We start from the raw sequence: 25764 nt of genomic DNA, 5'->3' as shown, positions 1-25764 counted from the left end.
AAAGTATATCAACAAGCCCACTTTTGTAAAATGTTGGATCTGTTAACATTAAATCATTATATTCCTCAACGTACTTCTTATCCAATGTAAAATGCGGCAAAGTTCCAATAATTCTATTGATGATAAATACTGGTGTTTTAAATGACACTTTCGCCGGAAAATGCGGAACGAAGTTTATTTCCGTAATTCCATTAGTTTTCGTATCCAAAGACCCTAAACATGAAATAAAAACTTTGGCATTTCTTCTTGCTAACCCTAGCCTTTGTACACAATCTTCTGAAATCAGGCTTGCTTGACTTCCAAGGGTTAAGGAGGGCTTTACACAATTGGTATTCACCCGATGAATCTAACACTTTAATAACAGCCGTACATAATAAAACTCCACTCTGAAAATTAAAGTCTGAAACACAAGATTTAATTACTGGACTAGAACTTGTGATATTCTCCCCTGACCCAGCCGATTGAGCGCGAAATTCTGGCCCAGGGAAAAATGGCTTAGCCGTCACTGATAATACATTCGAACTGTTCGTAACTCCTTTACGTGCCTTTGGTTCATTTTGAACTCTTTCGAAATGCAGTAGTGTGTGATGATTTTTAAAGCACTTTTTACATTTATGTGTACTTCTACACTCGAAAGCTTTATGATTTGAAACCAAACAATTAAAACAAACATTATTTCTCTTGACAAAATTAACGCGTTCCTGAACATTCAAATTTAAAAACTTATTACATTTAAAAACTGAATGACCGGCTTTACAATACGTACACTGCGCGCGAATCTCTGAAGCCAATGAAGTTAATTTGTCTTTTGTAACTTGTTTTTTAACACTTTGCGGTTTACCTGCTTGCAAGGTTCTGGCATGAGATTTCAAGAACTCTAGCAGATTATTAAGTGTTGGTATTTCCTCACTCTTTAATGTTCTTTCCCACCATCCGCTCGTCGAAGAATCCAATTTAAACTGTACTATTAACATTAAAATAGTATCCGCGAATTGTTCCACTTTGAAGCCTAGATTTTCAAACGAACATACACACTCTCTTACAGTGTCTACTAACGCTAATATCTGACTAGGAATTTCAGCTTGTAAATTTGATAAATACAAGATTTTCTTTAATAACGATGAAAGTAATTCTCTCTTATGTGAAAATATTTGACACAATAAATGCCATGCTATTTCGAAATTCCTGTCACAAATAGTTAAAGCTTGAACAATCCGCAAAGCATCTCCTTTTAAAGAACCCTTTAAATATTGTAGCTTTTGTGCACCTGATAAACGGTCATTATCCACTATCGCCGTTTTAAATAAATCAAAAAATGATAACCATTCTTCAGTACTGCCACTAAATACAGGAAGAGTTAGCTTAGGTAAGCGTATACTCGCTATTTCACAAGATTTAGTTTCCACACTAATGTCTTTAACGTTCTTAACTCTGGTTAGCATTAAAATTAACTCATCAACAGTACCTTGTATGACCTGTTGTTCTTCTATAAATACATCAATATCTTTTTCTTCACACACTACAAATATGTTACTAAAAATATCCGAAAGTTCGGTCATTAAATTATTTAATCTAGATTTAAAACGTTCTAACTGATCAACATCAGCAGAATCGTAAGTCACTGTAATTTTCTCTTTCAGTTTACTTAACTTAGCTTTAGCTACACGCTTTTTAGTCTTAAGCGTTGTAAATTCCATTATCTAATAAGAAAGATAAAAAAACACACTGACTCACCAAATTTACTGCGACTCCGTAGCCGACGGACCAAAAACCATGTACGTTCCGTTGTTAAAAATAGTGGACTGTAAATTGACTTGATATTACTTCAGTATAGAACCCAAAAAACCTCAGAATCATAACGTTGACCGAAACTTCTTTATTGACTTTCAAAGTAAGTTAGTTGAGGAACGGCGAAGACCACACAAACTCCGACTTCAGTGGCGGCTTACCAACACAAACTCAGAAGAACCTCTGCTTAGTTGAAACTCCAGTAATTCACAGCAACCTCAAAGCTCTAAACGCGAGCTTTAAAAACCTAACAAATTTGCGTCTGCGCCGCTCCTCGGTACAAAGAAAGAAATACAATTTGCATAACATCGAACAATATGAATATTTTAATAATACTGATCATATTTTCATTGCTGTTAGCTATTTCATGTCACTGAAAGCGTAACACATTGAATAGTTCATTTAAGCCCATATGTGAAGTATATATATTTATTAATTGTGGTATATACAAATGTTTTCCAGCATTTTGAAATTCATGATATTTTAAATGTAATTTGTACTTTGATTTGCTACATTACTTTGAGAAACCTGATGCAACGTTTAGTAATTGATTCCTTTATGTTTTTTATGTGAAGTGAAATTTGATCATAAGGTATAATGATCATGTTCTGCTATTACTGTCATGACAATTTATGTATAGTAACTTAGTTACTGGTGAGGGAGTGATGTTAGAACAACTTTCACTTCATCATCTCACCACTAGATGGCTGCACTATGCAGGAAGCAGTTATTCGAAGATGGCTCGCCTGCTAGCTTGAAATTGTAACAAATCAATAATAAATTATAAAATAGTGATTGATTGTACTGGTTAATTGTACTGGTTAAGGAAAATTACTGGTTAATTGTAGGCATTCCAAACTAATTTGTAAAGTGTTTTTTTTTTGTATCTTTTCTAATTTCTAATTGTTTATTAATTTTTCACTGTATTTTTAACTGCAGTTCAACTGTAACTTTGAACTGTGAGAGTCTGTATGTCTCTCAGTTAAGAGCCGTGTGTTGGACTGTGTGTGTGGAGCATGTGTAAAAATAGAACTCTTGCATTATTTCAATTTAGTTCTGCTGATTTGATATATGTCTGGACAATGTAATTGTATAAATTAAAAATATTTATTTTATCCCCAAAGTGTTAAATATTTTTTAAAAGTTACTAGCTCAATTTTTTTAAGTAATACATCCTTTTTAGGAAAAAGGTTGTGTATAAATGGGTGAAATTTAATGATTAGTTTATGAATGTACATTTTACAACATAAACCTCTTTGCAGAATGTAGTTCCACATGAATGTTTAGCCCTAATATGCAATATAAACAGATGCTAAGTTTCCTTCAGATATCTTTCATAAAAGCATCCATCCCCTGCAGTAATCAAATAATCCAATTACATACCTGCCAACTTTTACGAATGTTTCGTAATTTTTACGAAAATGCGTTTGTCTTTACGATTTTACGATCGTAATCCATTTTTTACGATTTTTTTTTCCTTTTTCAAGTGTTTCTAGCGATTTTTGTCGAAATTTTAGAATTTTTCGCCAATTCAGCGATTTTCCCCAATTGCATCGTGTTTTACCGCCAACTACCGACTACTTCGAATCCAGTAACCTGCGGTTTCTCCCAATTCGCCGCTTAACCAGCCAATCCAATGCGCTGAACTTGTTTCTCCCACTCTTTTCTTTGTGGGCGCCAGATTATTTTTTTCTTGTTCACTTCAGCAGCAAGGGAATTACTCAGCGAGCGTGGATTGTCGCATTCTGTTCTTTTTGTTTGCACGTGCTACGAATTTTCTTAATGCGTCGTTGTTACGAAATGAGTTAAAAAAAACGTATTCTCAATATTTTCGGCCTGCCTACAAAGCCGAATTTCCAATAATTAAAGAATCCTTCAAAGGAAATAACTATGCATTTTGCAACGTGTGCGTGTGTGACTTCATAAGTCACGGTGGAAGAAGCGACTTTGTGAAGCATGTTAAGTCTAAAAAGCATGAAGTTAATGCTTCGGCTTTGACAACGTCAAAGAAAGTGGGTGATTTTTTTTTCAAATTCGGCTACGAATTCGGATGCCGATGTCATTTTGGCAGAGTGTTTGTTTACTGCATTCCTCATCGAACACAACGTGCCGCTAATCGCTGCCGATCACGCCGGTCAACTTTTCAGACAGATGTTTCCCGACTCCAAGATTGCTCAGAAATATGCTTGTGCTCGCACGAAAACATCTTCTATTGTGAACGAAATTGCTTGCGATGCACAAAGTAAAACGATAGCTGCACTCCAGAATTCAGCATTTTCAGTGTCATTCGATGGCAGCAACGACAGCGATTGGAAGCTTTACCCCATCGTTGTCACATATTTCTGTGATGTTTCTAATGAAATGAAAACTCATCTTTTGCGTCTTCCATTGTTAAACGGGAACGTTATTGTTCCCGTTATTGTTATTGTCTACGGGGATTAACGGGTCTACGGGGGATTGTTAAACGGGTCTACGGGGGGAAAATATTGCCTCCTTGAACATCCCAATATCAAACTGCATTTCATTTGGTGTAGATAATGCTCATGTCATGGTGGGTGACAAAAAGGGTGTAGCCTCTTTCCTCAAAAAATAACAAAATGAATTAATTGTTATTGGATGCCCATGCCACTTAATTAATTTAGCAGCAGAAAAAGCTGCAGCTGCTTTACCATTAAATATTGACCAGCTTCTAATTGATGTGTTTTTCTATCGGGAAAAAATTGTAAAAAGGAAAGAAAACTTAAAGAATTTCAAAGAACTGTGCTCTGGTGAAAGGAGAAAAATTCTGAAACATGTATGCACGAGATGGTTGTCCTTAGGCAGAGCGCTAGGAAGGTTTATTGAACAGTGGGATGCATTGCTAAAATATTTCCACGAAGAGCCCAAAACGAAACCACAGATCCCATCAAATTTGTCGGCATATAAAATTCCGAAAACCAACTTTGCTTCTAATCAAAATGCTTTAAAAGGGAAAAGCCAACACACAGAATCAAACCCTTTAAAAAGAAAATGCTTAGAAGACTCCTCAAAGGTCAACTTTGTTAAAGAAGTTGAAGGGAAGAAGAAACAATCTTCTATTAGCTGGGAGGAAAGGATTTTCTATCTTCTTTCTTCGGATTTGAACAAAGCATATTGTAGTTTTGTGTTAAGTACCATTAAGATTTTTGAAAGTGTAAATACCCTTCTACAATCAGCTTCGCCAAAATCTCTCCTGCTTATCCAAATTCTTAATGATCTTTTGAAAGAACTTTATACTAAGTTTGTAAAACCGTCCGATGTGAAAAACAGTGTGTTGATTCGTGTTGCCTATAATAGTTTAGCAAATCAAAAGGATGACAATGATCTTATAATTGGAAATCAAACCAGGGAACTTGTAAATTCTTTGAAAGATCATGAGATAAAGAATTTTTTCAATGTGTTAGAAAGTACTTTTCCTCAGCCTGTGATTACATTGTAAGGAAGTTTCCTTTGCAAAATGAATCTCTTTTAAATGCTGAAGTGGCAAATTTGAAACAAATTGAAAATTCATCTTTTGAAAAGATTCGTTTATTGATAAATTTCCATTTTTGTTAACAATTAAAGAAAATGAATGCCATAATGATGCTTTAGATGAACTACAGAACCAATTTTCTGCTGCACAGTTTGAAGACTTTGCCAGTTCTGGAGAAGATAGACTTGATGTCCTCGTTGGTACCTTAAAAAAGAATAAAAAGAGCTGATGGAACACCAAAATATGATAGACTAGCAAGAGTTTTGTGTGCTATTCTCGTAATTCCACACAGTAATGCTGAGTGCGAGAGAGTCTTCAGTGTTGTGAAGAAAAACAAAACTATGTTTCATTCTTCAATTTCATACGGGAATAAAGGGAAACGAGCTTGCAGACATCGCGGCAAAATCTGCTGTTGAACTGTGCAGTCGCCTCATCCCTCTTAAAGATATCTGCTGTGTCATCAAGGGAAAGGTCTGAGATAAATGGCAGCAAATTTGGGATGTTCAGCATCACAACAAGTTGAGAAATGTAAAGCCTAGAATAGAGCATTGGGATTTTGTTGGAAATCGTAAGGAGGAGTTCTTTTGACTCGCCTCAGAATTGGTCATACTAGAGTAACACATAACTATCTCCTCAAAGCTGAAAATGAGCCTGTCTGTTCTAATTGTAATGTTTCGTTTGTTTATCTGTTCGTCATATTTTAATTGAGTGTCAATGTTTTAATAGGCTTCGCCAGAAATATTTTAATAGCTGTGACTTACCTCTCGACCGTTTAATCGGAAGAGAGGTCAATTGAATTTATTTTATTATTTAAAAGAGATTGGCTTTTATTATCAAATGTAATTTGTTTTGAAGACTGTGTCTTGAATATTCTTATATGCTTTTAACTTAATTTTATATGACTTCATCCTCTGGATTTGGTACATTTGTATACTTTTTTTTAATTATTGTATTTTAATTTCATCATTTGTAGTCATCTCATCTCGTGTTTGGCGTGCTATAATCATCTTTGGTTTTGCGCCGTAATCTCTCACTCACTCACTCCCTCATTCTTCAATTTCACCAAAAACTCTAGAAAACATTTTAATTGCTAAATGTTATGAGGAAACTAATTGTTATGACAGGAAATTTTCCAAAGAATTTTTAGCTAAAGCCAAAAAATGCACTCTAAATTCATTGCAATAATTTTTTTGTGTAACATTAAGTTCTTGTTTTATGTTTCTTAATAAATTTATTAGTTACTACTTAATTCAGATTTACTAATGTAAGTACAATTTTCTTTTTTCTATTTGTGTAAATTGTTATTTTTTTAATATCAAAGCATAATATTAATTCTTCGTGTTCTTCTGAATTTTGGAGAAATCTTCTGAATTTAGGGGAGAAATCTTCTGAATTTTTATCTTTAGAGGTTGGCAGGTATGCCTAGACAATCAAACTTATTAAACTTTCAGCGCTCAAGGCTGCTAAAAAGAATATTAATTGAAAAAGAAAATGTAAAGCTAACTGGTAATTAGACGTAAGACCTATCTGGTCTCAAAAACTTTTGCGCATAATGCGGCAAAAAGATTTGAAAGAATAGTAGTAGGTAGGAACATTGCAGCAACCTTGCTAAAAAGTTACCAGGAGCTGTAGCTCCACGAAATGTTGTAACATAGTACTACATAAATAATAAGAAATTTGTCTGGTAAAACTGGAAAAATTGTATACGCGCGATAAAACTGCCAAATTTTAGTGCTGGAAGACTTGCTAATGCACGAAAAAAATTAATGAATCTGACCGTTGTGAAATGTGAAAAGTTAACTCACATGAAAAATAGATCGACGGAAAAAAAATATATATATAAGGAAGTTACAAAAAACATGGATTATAAATGTCAATACATAAAAAATTAAAATTAAAAATTGCCAATATATAAAAAATGCCTATACATAAAAATTAAAAAAATAGAATGAAGACACAAAAAGCATCAAAAACAATAATTAAATAGCGGGAAAATGGTAAATTTGCCCACTCGTACTCTCAGTTGGCTTTAAAAAAACTGCTCTACGAAATAGGCTAAATACCATTATGCGTTTCGCCGAAACAGACCATTGAAGCTCTTGTGTAATGCGAAAAAATTTTTTTATAAAAGAATATTAGTATTTCCGAAAAAATTTTTCTTGAATAAATCCTTTTTTGTAGCTCCACTGCTCTGTTTCTTTTTCCAGACGCGTCCGCTGAAAAACACATTAAGGTGTCAAAAGCTATTATTATTTCGAGCAATGTAAAATCAAGATCAAAATCAAAGTAGAAAAATAATAAAATAAAATAAATAGCGGTTTGCTATTAGTCAAAATACACATCAACGTACGGGCTGGTCCTTTAAACCTTAAAGAATTTGTAACTTTTATTAGAAGAAAGGTGCTGTAAACAGATAAAAAGGTAATCAACATTGTAAGTAAAAAAATGTATACAATTTAGTAAGTAAAAAACGTCGCAGGGTCTTATTAGGATAAAAAACCTAGACAAAAGAAACGAAAAACTGACCTGAGAGGTTCCGTCCTCAGCTTTCGAAAATTTTTTTTTTTGGAAAAGGGCGCAAAATCCCTTCTTGTCTAAGCCAACCTTCCTTATCGTAAACCCCTCAAGGGGCTCACTTTTGTGAGTACGGGTGTGGCAATCCCGAGGTACCCTAGCCCTTCAGGGGATCATCTTCTTGATGAGACGGGTGTCACGATCCTGGAGCCCCAGTGATCTATCCTCTTTTCCGTCTCCTCTCCTCTCAGCTGGAACTTTTTCCGTTCCCTTCTCCCTTGTGGTTTCTCTCTACGGATTTTGGGGCTCGTCACGAGAGGCTGGAACAGACCTTGTTTCTAGTTTTCGAGTGGCGAGAAAACTGCCCACGTGTTTGCCGTGCGTGGAGACCCGTGTCGCTGGAAAGGAGGGTCCTGGTAGTTGAGGGGCGAGGTACTGTCCCCAACACACTGCTTTGGCCTTTGCTTCAGCTAAACGGGAGGCACCTTAGTCGTCCTCACGGGTGTCAATCGGCTGGTCACTAGTCCTTGTGTCAGTGGCTTGGGGTCAAGCTCTCGGGAGTACCTGCTTTCGGGAAAGCCGACTGTGGGGCTTCAGTTTGCGTATAGGTCCGGCTAGCCCTAACACAGGAATCTGTGTTCCCTTGTTGGGCTCCGTGGTGGGCGGGGCCGTCGGACCCGAATCATTTTTTTCTTTCACTATGGCTGTGAGTTAATAAAAGATTTCGAGGTCACTCCAGTCACTCAATCTAGTTCTGAAATGCCTACTGCTAAACCAGTCACTCAACCTAGTTCTGAAAAGTCTACTGCAAAAAAATTACGAACAGATACAAATGAAAAAAATCATAATAATAGTTCCCGTTTCCTAGTCATTTCTAGTCCTTCTGGCGAGCTGCAGAAGATGTCTCCTTTCATAATAAGTAAATGTATTCATTCTTGTATTGGTGAGCCGAGAAATATAAAGCGTCTCCGCTCCGGAGACTTGCTTATTGATACAATCTCAGCCACCCAGTCTGCTTCTTTACTTCAAATAACTAAACTTGGGCAAGCGAATGTCACTGTAACAGCACATAAGACACTGAATTATTGTCGTGGCGTAATATCGGAATTCGACCTTCTGTATGTTCCTGAAGAAGAGATCGTTTCCGAGCTATCCGACAAAATGTCTGCGGTGCTAGGCGGATCAAGATGCGTAAGGAAGGTAAGTTGATCGATACGAAACACGTGATCCTTACCTTCAACACGCCTGATCTGCCTAAGAATATTAAGGCCGGATATTTAAATTGTCCTGTAAGACCTTATATTCCCAACCCTATGCGATGCTTCCAATGCCAGCGTTTCGGCCATTTTAAGATGTCTTGTCGTGGTAGCCTCACATGCGCCCGATGCTCACAGATTGACGACGATTCTGAAAATTGTACCGCTGCGCCTCTTTGTATAAATTGCAAGGGTGAGCACCCAGCATATTCACGCCTCTGCCCAAAATGGAAATTGGCAAAAGAAGTGCAGACTGCAAAGGTTACGAGGAACATCTCATATGCCGAAACCAGAAGATTAGTCCAAAGCACACAGCTACGACCAAATACATCTTACGCCAATGCTCTTAAAAGATCTCGCACAGTTGCCACCCAAACATCAGTTAGTATGCAGACTCCACCAAACAAAACTCAACAGACTACAAACAAGAAGAAAGAAAACCCAAGCCATACAGTACAAAATAAAGAAATAGTAATTCAAAGCAAACCCAAAACTACCACACGAAAAGAAACAAATAAAAATAGAAGTTCCAGCAATAGCTCTCTTGATTGAATGGTTTCTGAATCTGCGGATTCAGACGGTATGGAAGTAGAAGAGGGTCTGGAAGTTCCCAAGCATCTACTTCCACGAAAAACCAAACACGAGCACAGAAAGAACAAAAACTATTCATAATGGCCACACTCGTATCATGGAACTGTCGCGGTTTCCACCGAAATCTGCTCGACATCAAAGCTATAATCAATGTTCATCAACCTGTATGCTTCGCAATACAGGAAACAAATCTAAAACCAGAACAACAGGCAAAACTTCGGAGGTTTTCTTTCGTCAGGAAAGATAACATTGCAGGTGAGCGTGCCAGTGGAGGTGTAGGTCTCCTCACCTCACTAGATTATCCCTCAAATGTGCTTTCTTTGACGACATCCCTCCAAGTTGTCGCTACTCAAATTTTGATATTGTTGTTACAGTCGTTTCTCTGTATTTGCCTCCAAATGAGCATATTGATCAGCAAGATTTAAATGGTCTTTTAGAGCAGCTGCCTGAGCCTTTCATCATAATAGGAGATTTTAACGGCCATAGTCCGCTCTGGGGTAATAAAGATACAAATTGCCGAGGAAGACAAATTGAGCAGATGATTGAAGATCATAGCCTTTGTCTCCTCAATAATGGGCAAGATACTTACTTCCATGAGCCTTCAAAGACATTCCATGCTCTCGACCTTGCTATCTGTTCACCATCTCTGTTGCCTTTTTGCACTTTTAATGTGGGAAAACATCTTTACAACAGTGATCATTATCCCATTTTTGTGTCTCTTGCACGAAGAGGAGCAAATCCCATGACGAGACTCCCTCGGTTTATACTGGACAGGGCAGACTGGGAACTCTTCTCTTCCATTGCAGAGCTCAGAGATCAAATGGTAGAAGATGGGCATATCGATGACGCTGTAGAAGCTGTTACTAATACTATTATTCAGGCAGCTATGCTTTCGATTCCTAGAACATCAGGAAAAATACTAAAATATTCGAAACCGTGGTGGAATCGTGACTGTCATGAAGCACTGAAAAAACAGAAAAAAGCATGGGGTATTTTTCGTAGATATCCGACTCTGCGAAACCTCATAGCCTTTAAAAGAGCCAAAGCAAATGCACGAAAAGTAAGAAGGCAGAGCCAGAGGGATTCCTGGATTTCATATGTGTCGTCAATAACATCCTCCACGCCTAGTAAGCTGGTTTGGGAAAGAGTTCGAAAAGCATGCGGCATATATAAAGACCACTCACTTTCCTTTTTGGAAAAAGATGGCCGAGTGATTAGCTCCATAGAAGAAATTGCGAATACTATTGGTGAGACATTTGCTGCCGTTTGTTCTATACACCTGCATTTCTCTCTATGAAGCAGCACTCTGAAATAAATCCCATCGCATTCAACTCTTCCAAATCTGAGCCTTACAATGGAGCATTTACTACGGTGGAATTAAGGAGAGCTTTATTGCAGACACATAGGTCTTGTCCGGGTCTTGATGGCGTGAATTACGAAATGCTTAAGCATCTGTCCTATAAGTCACTGAATGCCCTTCTCACTCTTTACAATAGGGTGTGGAAGGAGCGTACCTTTCCCAGTGCATGGAGGAGAGCTGTTGTCATTCCTATTGCTAAGCCAGGGAAAGATCCAAGGAATCCCTCCAACTATCGGCCAATTGCCCTTACGAGTTGCCTCTGCAAACTGTTTGAAAAGATGGTAAACAGCCGCCTAGTCTAGTTCTTGGAAAAAAATAATATTATATCACCTTATCAAAGCGGTTTTCGAAAAGAGAGAACAACCGTAGATAACATGCTCCTCTTAGAGACATCCATTCGAAAAGCTTTTGTGAGAAAAAATCACCTTGTCTCAATTTTCTTCGATATAGAGAAAGCTTATGATAAGGCATGGAGATACGGTATACTTCGCGATCTTCACGAGAGTGGCTTGCGCGGCAACCTACCAATTTTCATTCAGAATTTCCTGAACGCTAGAACTTTTCAAGTAAGAATTGGCTCTGTTTTTTTCGGATGTTTTTCAACAGGAAGAGGGTGTGCCTCAAGGCTGTGTGCTTAGTGTAACCCTGTTTAGTTTAAAAATAAACTCAGTACTAAAAGAACTTCCTTCCACCATTTTAGGATCTCTATATGTTGATGATCTGCAGATTAGCTGTCGAGGGGCAGACATGAGATACGTAGAGAGGCAGTTGCAGATAGCTCCGAATAAGATCCAAGAATGGTCAAACAAACAGGGATTTACTTTTTCCAAACAAAAAACTGTGTGTGTGCACTTTTGTAGGAAGCGAGGTCTCCATCCTGAACCTGAGTTATATCTCAATGGTTCAATTATTCCAGTTGCGCCCGAAGTAAAATTTTTAGGAGTGACGTTCGACCAGAAATTGACTTTCCTTCCTCATGTTTTAAACCTGAGAAAGAAGTGTCTAAAAACACTAAATATTTTAAAAGTGTTGCCGAACACCTCCTGGGGTGCAGAGCGTTGCTCCATGCTTCGCATTTACAGAGCCCTGGTTCGCTCTAGACTGGACTATGGCTCAGTTGTTTACGGATCCGCTCGGTCATCAGTTTTGTTAAAACTGGATCCTGTTCACCATCAAGCTCTGCGGATTTGTTCAGGAGCTTTCATAACTTCTCCTGTCCAAAGCCTGTATGTTGACTCTAACGAACCATCACTTTATCTGAGGCGTGAGCAATTGTCCCTATTGCAATATTTTAATATTCTATCACAACCTGAACATCCCAATAAACTGTACTTACTTGATGATGTGTGTAACACTTTATTTGAAACACGTCCATCCTGTGTTCCTACCTTTCCTTTAAGAGTTCGCCCTATCATTGAGGAACTTTCCCTCTCTGATATACGCCCCCATGCAGTACAGAATTTTGAATTCCCACCTTGGGAAAATGCACGGATTCAGCTTCTTGATGTTTTCAAGCATCACGTCAAGCCAATGACATCATTTATAGAAAACTGTTCGCTGAGCACAGGCACAAATATAGCAGTTATAATCCAGTTTATACCGATGGATCCAAGTCAACAGATCATGTCGGGATGGCATTTGTAATTGAAGACCACATGGAGGGCAGACGCTTGCACCATGCCTCCTCTGTCTTAACATCTGAATTAACTGCAATATATTATGGTCTTTTGTACATCTCTAGGCTCTGCCAGAAAAAGTTTATAGTTTATACAGACTCCTATAGTGCACTGAAATCTTTAGAAGCTTTTTCTAACACTCAAAATCCAGTCATAGTGGAAGTTCTCAAGATACATATAAACCTAACGAGTCGTGGATATGAAATCCTCTACTGCTACGTTCCCTTTCATGTGGGAATTAAAGGGAATGAGCTGGCAGATATCACAGCCAAATCTGCTGTTGAACTGTCCAGTCGCCTCATCCCTTTTGGAGACATCTGTTGTGTTGTGAAAAAGAAGATACGTAAAAAATGGCAGCAATTTTGGGATGTTCAGCGTCAAGACAAGTTAAGACATGTAAAGCCTAGAATTGAGCATTGGGATTTTGCTGGAAATCGTAAAGAAGAAGTTCTTTTGACTCGTCTCAGAATTGGTCACACAAGAGTGACACATGGCTACCTTTTAAAAGCAGAGAATAAGCCTGTTTGTTCAAATTGTAATGTTTGTCTATCTGTGCGTCATATTTTAATTGAGTGTCCATATTTTAATAATCTTCGTCAGAAGTATTTTAATAGCTGTGACTTATCTCTCGACCGTTTAATCGGAAGGGAGGTGAATTGTAATTTATTTTATTATTTAAAAGAGACTGGCTTTTATCACCTAATGTAATTTGTTTTAAAAATTGTGTCTTGAATTTTAAAAGTGTGGTTTTAACTTGTTTTTATATGACTTCATCCTCTGGATTTGACACATTTGGCTACTTGTTTTTATTTATTGTATTTTAATTTCATCAATTGTACTCACCCCATCTCGCGTTTGGCGCACTATAATCAACTTTGGTTTTGCGCCATAATCTCTCACTCACTCACTCCTTATCGTAAAATGGCGTCATCGTGCAAAGCTATAAAAACTGAAGAGGCCAATGGGCTGAGAGAGTAAGTTGGCGGGAAGTCTTGTCCCCCTCTTTTTTACAGAAGGGAGTGACAGATGAGAAAAGACACGGAAAGAACTCAAAATGGCGTCAGTCAAGTTGTAGGAAGAACAAAACTGTTAAAAATAAGTGAAAATGGCTAATTCAGCTAAAATTACTTATTTTTGGCCTCAAAAGAAAGTGTAAATTGAAAAAAAAAATCATTTGTTAATAAAAGTCGTCATTCTTCAAGCTAGAGGGCTGTCAAGCTACTATGAAAAATGAAAAGGCCCGATTTTGTTAATAAAAACAGAGTCTGGCCTTCTAAGTAATTTAAAACTATTACATAATAGTAAAGTGCCAAAAACTTTGGAGGAAAGAAAATGTTTGTAGAAGAATTAACTGTACATTTACATTTATACAATTTTTACATTAGATAATCTGAATTAGCCATCCATCATCTGCCCTGCGATAGGCTTTAAGCAGAAAATTTCATTATCCAAAACAAATTATCTAAAAATTGGTAAGGCCAGCTTTTTTTAAAGTATTTTTAATTATTTTCTGAGGAATTTGAATCTCGCTTGCTTTTTCCATTAACTCTAAAAAACAGCCCTTCTTTGTCTTCTCGACAGTATATTCCTAAAACAGTTATTGTCATGTTTTTGGTAACCCGCCCTCTGTTATACTTGCGCTTGGTAAGAAATGTCTCATCAACTAAAATGGTTTTACCTGCAAGGCAAATAAAAGGTAAATAAAACATATTATCACAATTTTGCAATAAAATGGCGTCTGACAAGCGAGCAAACTGTTTTCGTAATCTTCACCATGTGTACATTGAGTATACGCCAGTTTCCCTCAAAACGTCCTTCACAATGGCATTCCTCCTTTTACACAGATAGCCGTTTTGACTTAAATATGTTAAAATGTCCTAACGTAACTTAACCTGCAGCTTTCGTCCAGACGAATTCTCCTGCATACCTAGGCAAGCAACTTTCCACCAACCAATTCCCAGCTCAATTACATCTTGAACAGTCGATAACATTTCCATTATACGATTTCTATCATCTGCAATTTGAAGTATTGCAACTGGAATATTTGCTGTTCTTCGGCAAACTGAAAATTAAATAAAAATGTTTATTATATTTTAACAATTGGCATCTTTTTGGAACTATTATTTCGGAACATCTGCAGTATTCTAAAGAAAGCATCACTGCAGTGTATTGTTAGCAGTGCATCTGTAAGTATTGGCTAATACATAAGTACCCTGAAATATAACTAATTATTATTTACATTATAGGAATGCAATAAAGGGCTATTTGCCTAAAAGGAGAGATGCCTTCATGGAGTACTTTTTAGGGGAACTTACTTGTATTCATGTTACACATGGTGAAAACTGTGAATACTCTTGGGAGCAAAGCCAGCCTGTTTGCTAGGATCTTCATTACGGTTAAACTACGAGTATTCAGTCATTTTATCACTCAACTGGTAAGGGACTTAAAATATAAGGTAAATGCATATCTCATTAAAAGTTGAATTAAATACATGGATCAGTTAATTTATGAGAAAAAATAAATACAGGAAAAAATTAAGAATCCTTTACCTGCTGCACCAAGTTGTGTACTGTGATGAGAGGCAAATACCTCACAGATTTCCCTACAATAGGACATATAGTCGCATATTGTTTCGTCGCGTATTTCTGGCAACTTCTGCTCTTTCCTCCATGACATAAAATTCATCTTTATAAACGTGAAATTCATCTCCAGTACAAAGAGGAATATGAAGACCATGCACTCCCTGACTAGAACTTTGGTCCCCTCAAAAAATGTGCCTGCAACAGGGTTAACCATTCCTGGACACTTGCCTCTATTCCTGTTGCTGCAAATCCATCTCCAGCCAAGTTTTGCTTCTTTCCTGGAATTGGCATTCATCTTATGACCACATTTTGGGCAAAGTGGGGCCTCCTCTTTTTTCGGAAGCAAGCCAGCTTCTGTTGCTAAAATAATTGCCTTTTCTTCATCATTAATCAATGACATTCCTGTCATCATGTTGAAGTATTTCAATTTCTGCATTAATGATGAAGTAGCCATAGCAAAGAAAAAATAGAACTTAACAAAATGAAATTAAATAAATCAAATAAAATATTAAATTAAATGTATTATTTTTAAATTAAAAAAGATGTTAAATTTAAGCTAACAATATATCAAACTAAAACACTGATAACATACAGGAATAAAGGCTTAGTAGTACAGGGCAAAAAATGCAGAAATAAATATTAATAACTTCTGAAATATGATAAAAATTACAAATATTCCTAAGTTACAGAAATAAAAATTTTAATATAAATAAAAATTAGTAATTCAAATATGCAAATAGATAAAAATTTAATTGAAAAAATACTTGCTTTGGCAGGTGATTCCTTTTGAAGTGATACACACAGAGCACTCAACCAAAATGATGTAGGTTCAGATTTGAGAGGTCAAAGTTCGCGGAGTTTTGCGCCTACGTCATTTCGCGAAAAATCGATTCCATGTTAATAATCGATATTTCGTAGAAAAATTAGTTTGATCAAAATTACTTGCATAAATAGTAAAAATGTATATAAACGTATTTTATATTTTTATTTGTTAATATAATTTTGCATTAATAAGTAGCAGATATTTTTTCAATAATAAAAGTTTGTGCAAAAATTAAATTTGATAGACGACTGTGTGAAAAAAATTGTTCCTTTTTTAATATGTGTGTCTTTAATGTTGTTTATAAATGAACTGAATGAAAAGGTTATCTGAATTTTGTAACTAAATCGGCAATAAATTGGATACCACTGTGGCGACATCATTTGTGTTAATGAAGCCTTAATGCAAATACTGTACCAACCCGATGACTGATTTTTTGTCTGTGTGATTCTATATCTAAAAAATGTAAATAAATATTAATCTTATTGGAGTAAGAGCAATGTTTAACATTTCCTATGTTCAAGACATGCACAACCACAAAGTGAATCCAGTGCAGCTTAACCGTAACCGTTCATTGAAATAATCTTGACTTAACCAATACTTTGTCTGCCTGTCTGTCTGTCAGAGCAGGTGCAAAAATAAGACATCTGTCTCTCTCTGTCCGCCCTCCTTTTTTTTTTTTTTTATTTTTATTTTTATTTTTTATTTTATTTATTTATTTATTTTTTTAATTTTCGCGTTTTTTTTTACAGGTTTTTCAAAAACCAGCATCTTTTGAATTTATTAGCACGGAAGCAGAATTTTTTCCTCTTCGTCTTGAAACAAGAAAATAGTTTTAATGTAGGTAAACAAAGAAATGTAATCCTGAATTGCATACTGCAGGGAACTGCAAGATTTCTAACAATATATTTCGGTTATGTATTTGTTGCAAATACGGTGATGCAAAAATTTCAAAATGTATATTCATTACCATTAAAAACTAACATGATCAACAACACAGCAGAAAGAAACTATGAAGATAAATCGTATTCAAAGGTTTAAAGATATAAATTGAATTAACTTTTATTTGTTTATCTAAGAAAGAATTTTGCTCATGTTTTGTTTAATAATTTAAATTTTTTACTGATACACCGAACTTTAATCCGCAAAATCCTCTATGTAAAGAAATCAGTGAAATACACTTGACATAGAAAAGTAGCAGAATATTGTTTCTTTAATATTTTACATTAACTTATTAGCATTTCAAAGTCTTATAAGCATTCTATTTTGATATAAACTTGATTAGAAGGGATTAAAAAATTCCTTGTATGATACAGAGTGTCTGTCAGCGAGACAGTATCCCCTAAATTCCAATTATGTTTTTCGAATGTTTTAGGGGATACTTCAAAAATATTAATAAGAAATTTATTAGAAAAGCATAGATGAATTCATAAAAAATGTTTCTACAACTGAAATTGATCAGAAAAACAGAAATCATCACACATGTAGAATATAAGAACATAAATTATAGAATAACTGATTAAGTTATTTACAATTTTAGACGAAATTTCAACAATTAAAATAAGTAACTTACTCTTACCTCAGGCGGCAATCCAGTATAAGGTAACAGTCTTCGAATATTAGCTATTAGATCACAGCACAACTGTTTATCTAATCTAAACAACTTAATAAACTGCCTGTCAGACAATGCAAAGGCATCTAGTCTGCTCCTACATATTCTTCTTGGAACAGAATTGCGATGATGTATACTGTCTACAAGAAAAAATCGCTATACATTCATCCGACGCCATTACTTTTCGATCGCTAGACTTCTAAACGGTTGCACGTAAGCAGCCGAAAGCGAAGCGATCGCTACGTCGCACGAAATGGTTTCGATCGATGCTGGAGGATGGCAAATTGTTGCTCCGCACGAAAAACGCGTCAGATGTGACGTCACTCTCGTATCGAGATCTCGTCGCACGGAAGGAGGATACGGTCCAAAATGCCTTGGGAATAGGCGGGGGGGGGGAACTGGTTTTGCTACCAAAGAGCAGGTACTGAGAAGAGAAAAAGCGCGAGGAGAAGGTAGGGGGAGTTCATTCTGAAAAAGTTCTCCAACCACCCGCTGGCCCACCAGCGGCCAAGCGGTAAAAGCCGCTGAACACTGGTAGTTCGTTCCGGGGTTCGAGTCCCGGCGAACGGGCTGGCTGCATGGGCGTTTTCGTGGTTTTCCCCATGTGTAACGTGGATACGAGCCAGTTTCCCTTAAAAAGACCTCCACGGGGTATCCCTCCCTTTCCGTGTAGTGCCTAAGGGCGGAGCACGTGCTAAATAAAAAATAATAAATAAAAAACCACCCGCTGAGAACCGTTATGTCGATTAACCGGTTACGTGGCCAGAGCGGACAGTGGTTACAGCGGACACTGCGAAACTCATCGTGGTCAGAGCGGACACATTTTTTCCCCCATCATGGAACAGATAAAGGGTGCAGATAAATAAGTAAATAAATACTTTTAAAAATCACAAGTATAGTTTAAAACAGTATTTTAAGTGGCAAATCTCTTTCACGTGGGATAACGTTTTTTTCACCGAAGTTTTCTGTTTCTGCACTCGATTATCGAATTACAAGGATAAATACATTTTTGCCAATCAAATTTAATTATTTATATTAAATTGTTAAGATATTATAGTGCAAATGCATTTTAAACATAGCAAAATGTAATAAAAATAAAAACTTTCAGAGAAATATTTAAAAATTAATAGTAAGTAACAGTAGAATGAAGGGTATGAACGAACTCCAGGGATTTTGTGGAAAACTGTATTTTAGAGTCAAATAAATATTAGAACAGATGCAACTGCCATAAAATTAATTAGTTTCATTAATGTAAGTAAAAATAAATACTAAAAGTAAAATATATAAAACAGATACAAGTAAATAAAAGAAAAATAAATACAAGTAAATAAATACTAATTAACCTTTATTATAAAGGCATAAATATCATTTACCATTGGATTTAGTCCAACCTAGTTACAAAACTTAAAGATTTCAGACATTTTTCTAAATTGTTTGATTTTCGAATTCCTTAAGGATGTTTTCAATTCTTTCATCCAATTTTACGTATGCTTTTTTCCTTTTTATTTCAGGGTCGCCTAATTCTCTGGATTTCAAATTAAAAGACACTTTTTGTGTTTCTTCTTTTAGTATTCTGACTAATAAGTGGACATTAGGCTGGTTTCTGCCAGTGATTGCATTTAATTTGGAATTCCACCCTTCAACAGAATTATTTGTCCTATGACGCTGTCCATATACGTTCCATACTTTAATGGGCATATTTGGATTGTCCATCCACTGCTCGACAAAATAATCAATGAATGTGGCAAGTTTGTCAATGCTAAAAGCTTTTTCCCATACAATGCTCCAAGCATCATCTATGTGTTCCATTGGCAAGTAAGCTAATCCAGAAATCATTCTACAAACATTTCTTATATCTTCGTTCTCTTTATATTCCTTTACTAGACCCACTTCTTGTATCTTACGCCACAAACATTGATTAAAATGAAAGTTACAACCGGAAATAGTCGAACTGAGAAATTCTAACATACAACTATTGATGGCTGCGGCTTCAAAATCCAATTTTATAATGTCCGGCTTCCACTTAGGGCACCAACGTTTCACTTCCTGAAGCATTGCGATGTAAGTTGCTTGTCTCTTATCAGGAAGAAATGCAAAAAGCGCTGGATAAACGTTGGTTTCAGTTGCTGTACTCCTTAAATCGACGTGTATTGTATATATTTGAGCAAATTGTTTCGGACAACTTTTAAATGTTCCATCTAAGAAAAAAGTCTTTCCATTTTCCAAAAGGTACAGAGATTCTTCTCTTCCAAATTTTAAAATCCTGTTACCTTGGTCATTTTGAAAGTCTAAGCGAAGAAAGTTTTCTCCATTAGAAAGCAAAAGTGTATCGTTTGCAAACTGAATGTCATTGGCATTTTGGAGATTTTGAGTAGCTCCCAAAGCCTTTCTCCTCTCTTTACATAAAGCAGTTTTGGCATTGGAGTATGTCGGTACTTTACCAACGAAATCATAACCTTTCTGATATAATTCTGAAAGTTCTTGAAATATCTGGGGAACGGGAACTGATGTTTCTTCTCGGACTCTTTTTCTGCAAGTCTCTAACTTCCTTTTAACTTCGATCTCAGCAACGTTGGGCGGGCAGGAATGTTCAGTTTTCTTCAGTACTTCGTACTGAAAATTTGTCTTCACATTTCCTTTACAATGATGTGTCTTTTCTTTTACACATACCCAACTCATTCCTAATTTATTTTTTCGGTGTAAACGGTGTGGGTAATCATCTACAACTAAACATTCTTTTCCATTTTTTGTAGAGAGAGTAATTTTGTTGAAATGGCTATGGGTTCCATCACAGATTTTTTCGACGATATAAAACGACATACACACTTCAGGATCGAAGATCTACTGAGAAAATGAGAAAGGCCTTCTCTCTCAAAAGTATCGGCTTATCTCTACAGCAGGTGCAAAGCTCGAAACTACACAATAGATCACATTTGACTGATTAGGGAAATAACACAACAGGTGCAAGAATGTCCGCTCTGCCCACCCAGCTCCCCTCACGTGTCCGCTGTAACCACTGTCCGCTCTAGCCCAACGCCACCTAGACTACAAAGCCAGAAAGCTCCACTTATGAGCCACCCCAGTTAGGCTATCGAAATTACGGTAGCGCAATGACCAAATAGTTTCGGAAAGAACTTACAATCTATTTTTTTACTGTTGACGTTTTATTTTAATATATTTATAATTACTTTCCTCCTTTAAAGCACTTGCAATCTTCATTTTTAAATTTAAATCGAATTTTCTTTAAAATAAATACTAATCAGTTAAAGTTACATTTTCAGCACAGCAAATGTTAAACTATTTTTTTCTGAAAGGTGTTATAATTATTATCAAAATTATATTATATATTTTTCTCATACATTAACTATACTTTCACCTTATTTAAAATATTTTAAATAATGTCAGACTTAGAACTTTTATTTTGATAACACAATCTAATTTAAAAGCATTTTTAAAGAAAAAATCCATTTCACTGAAACAGCAACTAATTTTTTTTTATTATTATTATTATTCACAAAAACAGAAATACAAACTAATACTCAGAATTACAAAACTAATAGAAGGATGAATACAATTTGAAAAAAATAATGCATCATACAATTAGTTTTAAGCAAAGGATCTGATTTAATAAGCAAGATTAAAAATGTGGAATTAATTCAAAATTATTCGATTTGTGGGATTTTACACACATTTTCTACAGTGATCTCATAGGAAGTACAAAAACTGAAAAACATTAAATTGCAATTCAAAACATAAATTATAATGATAAAAATAGCTCGTTTTGAAATGTAAAAAAAATATAAGAAATAAAGTTTTTGGATTCATTTACAAGAGCTGGAGTAAAATACATCTATAAAGAGCTAATTATAATTAAAAATAAATTATAATACAACATATATTGTCATGACGAGTCGAATGAATAGCATACATAGCATTTAGAAATTTGAACTGCTTCTGTGGTTATAAAAATTATTCATTTAATCAGAATTAAGTAGTAGCAATGTTCATAAAACATATTAATGGTTGAAAGTGAATTATATAAGTGATGACTTAAAAAATTTATAATGGAAAAAAAATCTGTTTTGAAGCTATTAGAAAATTGCAGACATGTCTAGTTCAGGAAGTTACTACTAAACTTTTATAACTTTTGTTGCATTTTTAGACATTATTATTAAAACAAGTTAGATCCTTTTTAAGACTAACTGTAAATTACTTTATTTACTTTATCAAAGTTGATAATTTTCTTTTTTTACAAGCAGGTTTTTTTTTAAATCTTTTTTTTTTTAAATCTTTTTTTTTTTTTTTTTTTTTTTTTTACAATAGTTGTTTAACATCGTGTTTGTAGAGGATTTGATTATATTTTCAGCTATGGGATCAAGGGAATGGCCTTTTACACATGGTTCAATATCCAAATTCTCATTTGACATCAAAGCATTCAGAGTTAAATTTACAGCTAAATTTCTTTGAGCAAGGTGTTTTAAAAACTTACTTTCAAACTCTTGAGATACAAGTTTTTGTACTACAATAAAATTATATAAAACAATATTTAAAACATGAGGCATAGGATACAAAAGGCCACCCCTATCTAATTTTCTGATTAAATTAAATTCGGAAGGGATATTGAGTTCCCTATCAATAACACAAGTCATTTTACAAAATTCAAATGGATATTTTTTAAAGGTAGAATAAAGGCAATAACCAGCTATATAAGTTAATATGGGAACATATGGCTGAGCTTCTATCATGTCGTTTTCAGATACTACAAGAGAAAAAGTTTCCACAAGGGATAAATCAATGTTTTCCTCCTCACAATCATTCCTTTCATTTATTTCAATAGCAATATTTCCAAAAGTACTTGAATTAAGCTTTAAAGGTAATAAGCTTTGCATTCGTAATTTTGACTCAGATTCATAAACCTGTCTAATTCAAATACAGTATTGCGAACCAGAAAGTTGGCGATACTTGCCAAAACGATCTTCTAACAAATCTGTTTGTATTTTACCAGGTAAAAAATAATTCATGCCTAGCTCTTTAATGCAATACTTGCCCTAGTCAATAAGTGCATATGTTGTGTTTCTCAGAGCATCATGAGTTTCTTTTGACAAGCAACCAGTAGTGCATTTTGCATCTTTCCATTAGTCCAACCAGTTTACAAAGTTATTTAAATACTCAACTTTTGAGTCTACATTTGAAAATATCAGTGGTTCTTAAAAAGAACATTTCAGTCGTTTGCCTTTAAGAGGTGTTTTGGTATTTACTGTACACCACCATTTATAAATTATATCTATATAATTAGCTGTTGATTCATAACTATCCAAATTGTGTTTATTACCTAGTTCTGTTAAGGCTGTGATTACCCAGTTATTAAACACTTGTAATTTAACATTCTGCCTTTCAAGATTTGAAGGCTATAAAGCTTTAAGAGTTAAACCATACCCATATTTAATTAAACTATCAAATTTAAGATCGTGTAGTTAAAAATAGTCATGATCATGTAGTAGTCTTATAGTATTAAATGAGGCTGCATTAAATTCTTCACTGCCAACAGCATTAAATTTAGGAAAATACATAAACAAGCCATCATTTTTTTTGGCCAATCCAATTGTTACGAATACATTTTAACAAATGAGCAGGATCAATGACAAAAAAAAAAGGGGGGTATGTGTGGTTCATATGGATTTTGGTACATAATTTTAATTTCATGCTTCTCACTAAAGAAGGACATGGCTTTCCTGTTAATGCTATTATTATCACTAACCACACAAACTACCTTAAGACCTATCTCTTCAAGACCTACAATTACATCTCTTAAAATTTCAATTTTTCTGCACTAAATGATTTTATTGGCAGGATGTGAGCAACATCTTTGTAAGATGATAATAAGCTTCTAATCATAAATGTATATGCTGAAGAAGCAGCAAATGCACTGTCATATGCAGAACCAACAATATTGCCACCTTTAAAATCATAAAAAGGTTTTAGATGAATTTCATCCATCATTAATATTACATTGTGCTCACATTCTTTTAGAGTTTTAAATTTTTGTTTAATATACCTTAAGAAATTAGAGTGCTGCTGCTCTTCAGACACACTGACATTTAGATTAGAACATATGTTTCGTAGAGTAACAGTGTGAGGCATGATCAGATTTCCAGAATTTCGCATAAATTTATAGGCATGGGGTGAAATTGAATTTAAAATACAGGCAAAAATTAAGAAATGGGGGGAATATCTTAAACATTGTTTTGGAAGGCACAGCAAATTCAGTTGCTCTTTTAAAAATGTTAAAACACATTTTTATCATCTGAAACAATGGCATCTAGTTTATCTATAAATATATTAATAAAATTAATTAAATTTACAATACTTTATGGAGCTCCTGCTTCTAGAAGTTCAAGTGCATTTAAAATATTATCAATTTCATGAATACTTTTAACATGCATGGGTAACTTACTATCATTTAACACTTTTAGTTCTGCAGATTGGTGAAACGCTGATAACTGCATACTATTATTGATAGAAATACAGTATTTAAATACTGGAGAAGGATTTATTTCAAAAATTCCAATAACAATTGTATTTGATTTCATGACAACAGTAAATTTTTGAGTAAAATTGTTGTAATTTAAACAGTTCTGTAATTCACTGAATGTTGTAAACACTGATTTTGAATCCTCAGATTTTTTTGACATAATGCTTTTGGAGATAGCCATTTGTAGTTGTCGGTTTTCACGGATTGTTTGTCGTTCTTAACCACTTTCTCTTATGATACATCAGTGGATAAATATGATTGGGCAGTAGGAAGTTTTGTTGGAACTGCATCTTTCCTTAGTTTCGGAATTTTTAATGGAGCTGATAATGTTTCACCAGTTCCTTCAAGGTGCATACACGTCTCCTTTTCAATATCACAAGGGCTAAAATGAAGTTCACACACCTGTAAAAAAGTAATTTTCAGTTAAGAATCTGTTATACATAAACATACAATTTACAAGATTGAAATCGGTTTAAAACCAATTCATAACTGTATTTTAAAACTTATAAAACTGAACTTACAGAATAATTTTCTTTTAATTTAGATGTTAATACTAATTCAATATCTGAATGTAACCTGTTATGCACAAAACAACCAGATACAATTACAGTTTTAAACCCAGAGAATCAGTTTTTTGCCCAGAGACAAATATTTTTAGCAAAGAATTAAGGTGATAAAATATTTATGAATTCAAGAAATGAGTTTATAATGCATCACAATTTCTCCTTTCGGAAGAAAAAAAGAACCTCATCAAAATGAAACTCGAAGTACATTATAACACAATTTGCAATGTTTGCATAAACAAAAATAAAATACGTAATTTCTCTGATAAGTTAAAAATTTTGTTATTTTACATCGTGCTTTGGCTACATATTATGATTTATACATCATGTAATACAACAAATAGTACGATACCCCTTTAGAAATACCTTAACGTTTTTAAAAATTAGTTAGTTGTCTTTAGTATCGTGTATTTATCATTCTATGTTTTATCATGCTACATAATTTAGCATGTTATGAGAAATTTTCAGATAGTTTCAGGTTCACAGTGAGCGAAAATCCCTCCTTTTTCAAATCGTCGTCGCATGTCAGTTTTTCTATTGCCTAAACTACCCTCAGGGGGCTCACTTTTATGAGTACGGGTGTGGCAATCCCGAGGTACCCTAGCCCTTCAGGGGATCATCTTCTTGGTGAGACGGGTGTCACGATCCTGGAGCCCTAGTGATCTATCCTCTTTTCCGTCTCTTCTCCTCTTAGCTGCAGAGCTCACAGAGGAAATGGTAGAAGATGTGCATATCGATGACGCTGTTGAAGCTGTTACTAATACTATTACTCAGGCAGCTATGTGGTGGTGGTAGATTTATGGCGCAAAGCTCTATAGGCCATATGCGCCAAACACAGGATTCGTATTTCGCATATAAAGTATAAAAGAAAAAAATCTAAAGCAACAGCACACTTTTAAAATGGAGGCAAGTAAAAAGATAGTGAAATGGTGGGATGAAAATGTTGATTATGATTCTGATAATGAAATATGCAATATAGA

General features: G+C 35.0%; 1 long non-coding RNA gene and 1 pseudogene across 1 annotated transcript in view; one reads left to right on the top strand and one right to left on the bottom strand.

Moving 5' to 3' along the window:
- LOC146995669 (uncharacterized) overlaps positions 1-17274 on the top strand; it is a 117616-nt gene extending 100342 nt beyond the window's left edge. Inside the window, exon 3 of the long non-coding RNA XR_015042485.1 lies at positions 16830-17274. This is a non-coding gene — a long non-coding RNA (uncharacterized LOC146995669). The remainder of the gene's footprint in view (positions 1-16829) is intronic.
- Positions 17275-21869: 4595 nt separating this feature from the next.
- LOC146995668 (uncharacterized) overlaps positions 21870-25764 on the bottom strand; it is a 33867-nt pseudogene continuing 29972 nt past the window's right edge.

The sequence above is a fragment of the Stegodyphus dumicola genome, chromosome 8 (assembly GCF_044657685.1).
Source record: "Stegodyphus dumicola isolate Sdum_Otavi_A_Nest chromosome 8, ASM4465768v1".
In the NCBI taxonomy this organism is placed as follows: Eukaryota; Metazoa; Arthropoda; class Arachnida; order Araneae; family Eresidae; genus Stegodyphus; species Stegodyphus dumicola.
The sequence above is the reverse complement of the archived record's forward strand: the minus strand, read 5'-3'. Positions and strand labels throughout refer to the sequence as shown.